Source organism: Dermacentor albipictus, chromosome 1, assembly GCF_038994185.2.
Source record: "Dermacentor albipictus isolate Rhodes 1998 colony chromosome 1, USDA_Dalb.pri_finalv2, whole genome shotgun sequence".
Classification (NCBI taxonomy): Eukaryota; Metazoa; Arthropoda; class Arachnida; order Ixodida; family Ixodidae; genus Dermacentor; species Dermacentor albipictus.
In genome coordinates this window covers 19,757,288-19,765,255 of record NC_091821.1, presented here as the reverse complement: position 1 = coordinate 19,765,255, position 7,968 = coordinate 19,757,288, and the positions used below count along the sequence as shown (strand labels likewise).

The window sequence follows — 7,968 nt, the reverse complement described above, 5'->3', positions numbered from 1 at the left end:
ACGCACTAAAGAGTTACAGCGCTTTCTTGGCCCCGTCAATGTTTACCGTCGACACATCGCCCGCTTTAGTGAAATTGCTCATCCACTCACACGCCTACTCAGCAAAGACATCACCTGGAATTTTTAATATAAAAAAATTGTTATTAAAAATTGATATTTTTAAATATTTAAAAAAATTATTTATTTAATAATACTTATTTAAAAAATATTAATTAAAACATCTTAATATAAATTTTAATTAGCTATTTTAAAGGCATTACTTCCAATATTGCATTTGCAATATTGAAGCCCGACAGTCATACGTTTCCAAACAACAACTTCACGATAATCGTCGCAGGTGCTTCGGCGTGCAGCATTTTGGCTGTGGCCAACCCTCAACCTAAACTAAAATAGCGTGTCAGTGACGCTGGTCTCCCCGCTCAATCAGAAAACGCCATCTAATTCCCTGCTGCGCGGGCGCCAATGACATGACAATTACGAGTTCTTTTCATTCTGGTCCATAAAGCCTTTTCTTTTTATTTGCTGCTATTGGCAAACACGATTCTCCAAGCTGCGTTCAAGGCTGGGAACGGCACAGAGCACGCTTCGCGTCCATCCCTGGCGTGCACCACGCAAAAACAGAGAAGGCCGCGATGAAGCCCGCACCCGCGAAGGCTTGGTCTGCACTCGCAACACATGGCAAGACAAGGCAAAACCGCTGCACCCTTTGGGGTATACATCCGCCCCGTAACAGTTATCGATCGTCATCTGCCTCGCTTGCGTTTCCTTCCTTGAAAACTCGGCGTTCGCTACTTTCGTGTCGAGAATGTTGTGTCATGCTGATGAAGCGCAAGCCGTTCGTGACTTGGCAGTACCGGGCTCGCAGCGTTAAAGAAAGGAAATGCCACCAAGTTAGATGAACATTATTGCTGTGCGCAAGATAAGCCCCAAAGGGGGTAATGTTTTCACGAGTGAATGGAGAGGATAGGAACATCGACGTCTTCAATATTTATTATTTCGGTGCTGCTATACTGGGCCACCCGCAGTGCCAAAGTACTGCAGGCTCTAGCGTCCCAAGATGATTTTGTCCAGAGATGTTTTTGTTGAGTTATTAAAATGACTTTCGGTCCTCAATTCCTGAATTGCAATGTTTCCTCTATAATTCCTAATTACAGATATTTAAGGCATTCTATCTTAAGATAGCGCGGACTGAACCGAAGAGGGACCCAAGAGCCACATCGATCGTCAGAATGTATGTTTAGCGACGGCCCGCTCCGAGCATGAGCACACCGCAAGAGCGCACCACACAGGAAACGTTCCGCCAGGCGAGTAGTTTAGCGACCACCTGGCGAACTACATTGCTTAGCCCGAACATTCTTGCAATTATTACGTAGGATGTTGACAAAAGCTGCCGCGCGGACCATTGTGCGGCACTACACATCGGATAACACGAGATCATGAGCTCGGGCTGCTGGTCCACTCAAGCCGGGGGAGGGAGGGTGTTGTTGAGACATATATGACACACACACCCCCAGCTGGCACCCCCCCCCCCCGCCCGTTACTACGCCACTGCCCAGTTGAAAAAAACAATTGGACCCAATTGGAAAATTTCCACTTGTTTCCAATTGGTCCCATTTGTGTATTAGTACCCAATTGGGCCACTTGGAACAATTGGGCCAATTGGTTGTATACCATCTGGCTCAAATGGTGCAGTTGGCATAAAACCAATTGGTTGTATACCATTTGGCTCAAATGGTGCAGTTGGCATAAAACCAATTGGTTGTTGCCAATTGGGTCACATGGTGCAGTTGGCGTAGAACCAATTGGGTCAATTGGCATGGAACCAAATGGTGCAAATGGAGCCGCTCGACGGGTCAAATGGTTTCGACTGTGCACCGCCTGCCTGCGCCGTGTGAATCTGGCAAACTAGCACAGCAATAAGAAACCACATTATTACGTGTTGCTCGGCTAGTTGGTTCATATATATTGTGATCTAATATGATTCAATACAATACGAACAGCACAGAAAGAGAATCTCATCATTAATACTCTTCCCCATGCTTTTCTTGCTTCACATCATATCACACAAGGAGCCACTACTTCCTTAAGATGATAACTACATGTGACAATGAGGCAACAAGTGAAAAGTAGGATTTAAAGCTTTATTACTAAGAAAAATGCAATGCGGGATACTGTTCATGGTCCTTTTCCGGTCTAGTCGCGCCACAACCTGCAGAAATGGATAAAAAAGAAAGACAGCATTGTGTATGGAATCCTGAAAAACCTGTTGCCCTCAAAAGCTGGCACGACAGGCAAGCTGATATTAGATAAAAAGGCACCTCAATTTTAATATTCAGCAATCCAACCAGGTTGAAGAGAGTCACAATTTGCGGTTTATGTAGCTAAGGTTCAAGCAGCAAATGCAAGAAAATTGTTCTAATCAGTATATATTTTTCGCTGTTCTGTCAATTTCAGCAATATTCTCCCCCACGTAGTGATTCATACGTTTCACCAGTGCTGTCACAACGCTCTCGGGGAAACCTTGCTTTTAAAGAAACGCTTATGCAATACACTTGAAGCATTTTTGTCGAAATTAGTTCAGTGCATCATGCATATTTGCTACATTACACAAAAGCGTATACATATATCTGTGCAATCACTTAACTCAAACGAGTGTGCGTGATCCGTGCACTCGTGTAGTGCAGTAATGCAAATTAATTACAAGAGCTTTGGAAACACGGAAACTTACCTCCGATCTGCAAAATTCTGGCAAGGTCGTGGGCACACGTGCCGGCCGCGTTTGTCCACTTCACCACATAAAAACCCGCCGAAAAGTCGTCGTCAGGCTTGAAGTTCTTTATGTCTGTCACTGGCACAATTGCCAAATGTTTGTCGATTTCGTGCCGCACGAAGCACGCAAGGCGATCAGGACAAAGCGCAGAATGCAGTGCAGCACGCATGCACGACTGTCGACTACTTTTTTTGTTGCTGCCATGGTTGCTGCACACACGAGCACATGTTGCTAATGTTGATGTCGATTATGCTGTCCCGTTCGGTCGCCAAGGAAAAATGACGCTGAGACAAAATTTAATTCCAAGAAAGAATTATTTCATAGATGTGAAATATAAAATTTAAACAATATTGCTAAATTACAAATTGCATTATGCCTAAAAGTTGTTTGAGTCGTGTGTTTAAGAAACACATAAAAAAAGTGCAAGTTTTTTTTTTTTTTTTTTACTGTCTAACATGATCAATACATCGCGACCACTTTTTTTACGGTTGTTCCCCATTTACTTGCCCCCTCCAAATGACAAATAGTGTCTTCCAATCTCACGAATCCAATCTCGAATCTCGCGTCCAAATCTCAAAAGGAAAAGAGAAATCTGCAAATTTTGTACAAAAGAGACATTAACATTTTCTCACTTAAATTTTATCCAAATGGTTTTGATAACTCCAATTGGACCATGTGGCAATTCGGATTTACCCAAATGGTCCTGCTGGAGACTCCATCTGGCCCAATTGGAAGGGAGGGTTTCCATATGAACCAATTGGCCGTTCTAACTGGTCCAAATGGTCCTGTTGGAGAAAACACTTGGTCCAATTGGAAATTGCCGTTTCCAGTTGGACCCATTGATATTTCCAAATGGTTTCAATTGTTTTTTTCGACTGGGTGGCTATATCGGCAGTTTCAATGGCGCGAAAGACCGTAGCCTCCGACCAGCGTCCGGACAAGCGTGGCTCGACTCGCCTACGAGAGGTGGGTCGACTCACTCCACGCGTTCAGCGAAATGCATGAAAGCGCAGTGCCCCAGCCCGACTAAATCAGACTCCACTCGTTCGCATCGAGTTCGTGTAAACGAAACGCCGCCGGACGAGTGCATCGGCGACACTCCGGCCTCTGCCATGTGACCGAAACGCAACACTCCCGCATATTTAACTTATAGACAAGCGTCGATCACGCGTCATGTTAGCGTCTTATAGCGGCGATAATCGGCGAGACCGGCAGAAGTACGCACATGCGCTCAAAGCACTATCCATTGCGAGCGTCTTGTGCTACGCTGTCCCCTTTCAATACGACGCACGGCCAGATGATATAGTGTACTTGAGCGATATACATAAAAAAAAGCGGGAGGCTGTGCGTGATTTCCCACAACCTTAAAAAAAGGGGGGGGGGGGGAGGCGCACTTTCGCCCGGAAGGCGAAGCACCTATTGCGATAGCAAATTAGCAGACAGCCATACGAATTAAAGATAGTAGTTTTATCGGCCGTATAAAGTTGTAAACACTCGCTTACTGATTAAATAAAACAACCATGATGTCAGCACGCACAGGCAAACATGCATACATATCTCTTTTGATTACCGCGGACACTCGCGGTGGAAATGCTGGCGTGAGGAAGTGCGGCAGCAGCAGCGAGCGAAGTGACATTCGTGCTGTCTATCGCTTCAACGCAAACGTTGCGGTGATAACACAGCACCCGCAAAGCAACGACCCGTCGGTCCACCTAGACTCCACCATGAAAACAGATCGGTTTCAAGATTTTATCATGCAGCTCTTATCAACGTATTTAGATTGGCTCTTATTGACAAGCTTGACTACAATTCTTCATCTGGCTTCGACTTAATTAACACTAAGTTCTTAACACTTCTGCGTACAGTTATATTAACCTAACCAAAATTTTTCAGCAGTCACTCAACACAGGCGCTTTGCCTCATCAGTTGAAGGTTGGGAAGGCGGTTCCTCTCCAGAAATCTGGTAATAAAAACTCAGCAGCTAAATACATCGCCCCATCTCACTTACCAGCACGTGCTGCGAACTGCTAGAACACATTGTTTTCAAACGCCTTGTCGACTTTCTTGAAGGTAATGCATTTTTTTTACCTGCCCAACATGGCTTTAGGAAATCATACACATGTGAAACTCAACTCGTAACCTTCACTGATGAATTGCATCGAATACTCGATCGCTCATCATGCACTGACTGCATTTTTTTAGACTTTCAAAAGCATTGGATAAAGTCTGTCCCAAACCTCTAACTCATTTGAATATTAATGCTAATATTTTAAAACGGATCGAATTCTTTCTTCTTAATTGCTCACAATGCATTACTGCTAAAGGCTGCGATTCACTGATGTGCTCTGTTGTCTCCGGAGTCGTTTCCCAAGGCTCCCAACGATCCCAAGGATCGGTTCCCGGTCCTTCGTTGTTCTTAATCTATATCGACCTTCGTTCGCAAGTTACTTCTAACATTCATCTATTAGCTGATGATTGTGCTTTAATTAGAGAAATTACTACAGGCTGTGATACTAACCATCTTCAATCCGACCTAGATATAATATCTAACTGGTGCAGTATAAGGCTAATGGAATTAAAGGTTAACAAGTGTAAAGCTACGCATGTATCTAGGACACCTAACTCCACTCAGGTATACTATTTAAGTAATCTTCCTTCAGAACAACTAAACTCGTACAATTACTTAGAAATTCATATCGCATTCAACCCCACATTAATAATGTAGTTAACAATGCTAACCGCGCTCTTGATTACTTAAGGCAAAACTTTTTTTAGGCTCCAGACTTGTTGCTTGTTGAATTGTTGCTTATAAAACATTACTGCATCCGAAATTAGATTATGCTACAGCAGTCTTGGACCCTAGTAACATAAACTTAATTAACACATTATAATTAGGTCAGAATAACGCTGCTCGTTTTATTATTTCGAATTATATTAGAACTGCCAGCGTAACAGCCACAAGAACTGGCTTTTCTCTTCGATCTCTTGCAGCTCGATGTAAAGTTTCCCGTTTATCGTTATTTCACAATATGTTTCACAGTACAACCCTGCATGATGTATTCATTCACACTCCACACTACGCATCCCGTCACATAGATCATTCTTACAAGGTTCACGCTCCTTCTTGCATTCCAAACACGTCTTCCCAGTCATTCATACCTCGGAAGTCACTAGAGTGGAACGGCCTCCTCGCAAACATTGTAGTCATCAGCGATAGTTCCTTGCTTCGTGATGCCTTAGACAACATTACTTAGCAGAATGCGGTTTCATAAGCCTGTATATCTTGTGTTTTTTTGTAATAGCATCTTTTTTCCCCGACTCATTGTATTCCTACCGAATTATTTGTCAAAAAGTACTTTTTATGCTGTATTTTCCCATCTAATCACTGCCCGCTCCCCGCTCCCCTCTATAACGCCTTGACAGGCCTTGAGGGTATACTAAATGAAAAATGAAAAAGATAAAGCCCGGGCGACCGCACGCGGCTGCACGTTGTTGCCGAAGTACAACGCCCCCTTACCTCCCCTCCCCCTCTGTTCCTTGCGTGCGAAGGAAGACGGCGCGCTTCCTCCCCCCTTTGCTCCCTCGCGCGCGCGAGATTGAGCCGCGATCGACGGTTCACCCTCGCATGCTTTCACTCGAACATACAGCATAAGGCGCGCGGCGGTGTTATCGCCCGCGGACCTTCACGGAACATGGCGACGGCGGAGACAGCGACGCCGACGGCAAGAATGCGCCTGGGATTTCTATATAAGTGCTCTCGCAATAAAAGACCCTTGTGCCCTGAACCATATTCATATATTGTCACGTGGCTTTCTATGTAAACAAACGGGTTTAATTACAGGATCCAGGACAATTCACATACGTGTATAGACACATATAATCTGGCACTTACGAATCTTTTCAATAGGCGTCACATCACGTCAACAGATGGAGTAAACTTAAAAGGACACTAGAGCGAACTGTTAAGCCAAGTTAAATCGGTAGATTATTTGCCTAGAAGTCTTTCATCGTCTTCTGGGTGCCAATATACGACTTTGTTGCGGAGAAAAATGTCGACCTGCTGCTCCTCAATTTGAATTGGCCGAGTTGAAGTAAACCTCACGGGCCCTTCACCTCTGCCGCTCTCTATGAATCAGCCAGTAATGACATCACATGGAATGTATCATTTAATAGGGGGCACCATCCCAATTTTCTATTTCCGTCATTTTTTCGGTTGCAAATGCTCTGTAATTCCTGGGAATAACAAACTGCTCATTACAAAAGCCCAATTTTTCAATCTGGCTCGACTTTCTATCTTCTTTAGCGTCGCTTTAAGGCGCAGTTAGGGGCGCTCATGACACGGGTGGTTTCCGTTTTTTGAGCAAGATGGAGCAGAATTCTTCGCGCAATCGGGCTTTAAATGAGGCCTTTTAATCTGCTTAAAAACTGAATTGTTATGTGCTTGCTCCAAACCACAAACACCCACTAGGCACAGGCAGCCTAACATTTGACGATTGAAAAGTATATTAGCAAATTTTAGGTAATAAGCCTATATATGATCCGTGAGGGATCTTACTTTTGTCGGCCCCTCCTGTGAACGCTGACAGCATTGTGCATCGAATCCCCTTGGTAGCACCTGGTAAGTAACTCTTGCGACAGGTAAAACGCGGATATTTGGTAAGCTGCTAGCTTTATTGTTGTTCCCTTTTTGAAAAATTGCCCTTAAGCATGATCATCGCATCTTCTATTTTACTTGATTCGCTTTGAAACAGCTGAATCATCTAAATACTCGGGCAAAGAGCAATTACAATTGCAGATTCTGTGGATCACAGAGGACCCGGGGAAGAAAATTTGCAGGTTCTACGCTTTCGAAGACAATATTTACGAAAATTTGTTAACATTTATTTACACAAATTATTGCTCACACTTAAATATCAATATAAAAGGGCAATTAAAAACAAAAATTTCAAGCTGTAGCGGTTGAGATTCAGTCAGCATTGCTTAGAATACGGCGATTAAACATCGCAGGCCGTCACATGGGCGCGTTGATGATACGTGCACATACACAATGTCGTTGCGTCACAGCGTTATCTGACATTCCCGCAGATACACATGCTTCTCATCTACAATGCGCTGATGAGCTGTATCACACGTTGAACAACGCAAGGGAGTCGATTGAGTTCTGATGGCCGTGACGTGCTAGCTACAAGTGTGGAACC

General features: G+C 44.0%; 1 long non-coding RNA gene across 1 annotated transcript; it reads right to left on the bottom strand.

Annotated features, from left to right (window-relative positions):
• Nucleotides 1-2,122: 2,122 nt before the first annotated feature.
• On the bottom strand, nucleotides 2,123-2,938 carry LOC135909936 (uncharacterized). The gene is made up of 2 exons (XR_010566856.2): nucleotides 2,729-2,938; nucleotides 2,123-2,209 (listed from the first exon to the last, which is right to left on the bottom strand). It is a non-coding gene; the product is annotated as an uncharacterized lncRNA (long non-coding RNA).
• Nucleotides 2,939-7,968: the final 5,030 nt, after the last annotated feature.